Genomic DNA, 1299 nt, shown 5'->3' on the forward strand with positions numbered 1-1299 from the left:
GTTAATTTTGAGGCTATTTTTATTTTATTATACAGAGATATTTGACTCCACCATATGTGGATGATGGCCTTATAGAAGTGGTTGGTTTTAGAAATGCTAATGTTGTTTTAAAAAATGCTAATGTTGTCGGCTGGAATATAGCCAATAAAAATTGGCATGAGACGTTTTCTACAGCATTATCACATTATGGTGGCAGGAGCTTCACCTTGAAAAATTGGCATGGAAAGTTTTAGAATACATTAATTGTTTCACCTAGAAAAATTCTTCCATTTGAAATCAATAGTTTCAGAATAAATATAATTTGTAAATAGTTGCTATTTAAAAACCGAATAAAACCGAATTAACCGAACCGATTAAAACCGCCTAAATTGGATTGGATTGGATTTTTTATTTTGTCATCCAAAAACCGAACCAAACCGTATGCTTATGAATCTTTGGATCGGATGACATTTTGTCTCAAAACTGATCCAAACCGGACCGTGAACACCCCTAGTCAAAAACCATTTTTTACTAAAGACGACTCACCTAGCAGGACTACTAAAGATCTCAGTCCCCGATTTTCTACAACATAAACATAAACCATATTTGAGAGCAGAAGAACACCATCATTGCCATTGAACTTCAAAAAAATTCCTTGCTCTGGCAAAAGAGATAAGCATGTGGACACCATTCACTACATGGATAATTTTGATTGGAATAAACAATACAGATGAATGTTTAGATAAGAAGCACAAAAACAAAGAAAAAGAGAGATCTAGAAAATCACTGCCAATAAGAGGGACCCAAACTCAGCAACAATTCATCGCGCAAAAAAATTTTGGGGTGAGAGAGGCTCGAACTCTCGACCTCAGGATTACTCAGAAGCTATGAGACCTACGCGCTAGCCAACTGCGCCACCACCCCTTGATGAAAATTCTGTTAATTTTAGAGAATTCTTCAAAACTGAATTAAAGAAGAAATTATGCTAATACATGTGTGAATGGCCAAGAGCTACTGAGATTATGATAAGCGCCTGCATACACTACTAAGTATTTCACTTAAGTCATTTTGTTTTCTTTTTCTTTTCTTTTATATGATCACAAGACTCTCACAACATAATACTTATCCACTTTTTTAGCTTCAGATTAAAAAGATAAATGATATATATCTCTACACTAAAACTGTGATCGAAGGTTGTGAAAACTGTATTTTCATAAGATTTTGTTTTATTATTGTTTTCAATAATTATGTTATCTTTTCTTTGATATATATTAAAATTTATCTATAATTTATTTAAGACGGTGTTGTTATATGGTGTTT

At 33.0% G+C, this 1299-nt stretch overlaps 1 non-coding gene across 1 annotated transcript; it reads right to left on the minus strand.

The window, feature by feature from the left end:
• Positions 1–818: 818 nt before the first annotated feature.
• On the minus strand, positions 819–903 carry TRNAM-CAU (transfer RNA methionine (anticodon CAU)). Its single transcript is given in 2 exon segments — positions 819–854; positions 866–903. It is a non-coding gene; the product is annotated as a tRNA-Met (tRNA).
• Between the last annotated feature and the right edge of the window lie 396 nt (positions 904–1299).

Source organism: Vicia villosa, linkage group LG3 (genome assembly GCF_029867415.1).
Source record: "Vicia villosa cultivar HV-30 ecotype Madison, WI linkage group LG3, Vvil1.0, whole genome shotgun sequence".
Classification (NCBI taxonomy): Eukaryota; Viridiplantae; Streptophyta; class Magnoliopsida; order Fabales; family Fabaceae; genus Vicia; species Vicia villosa.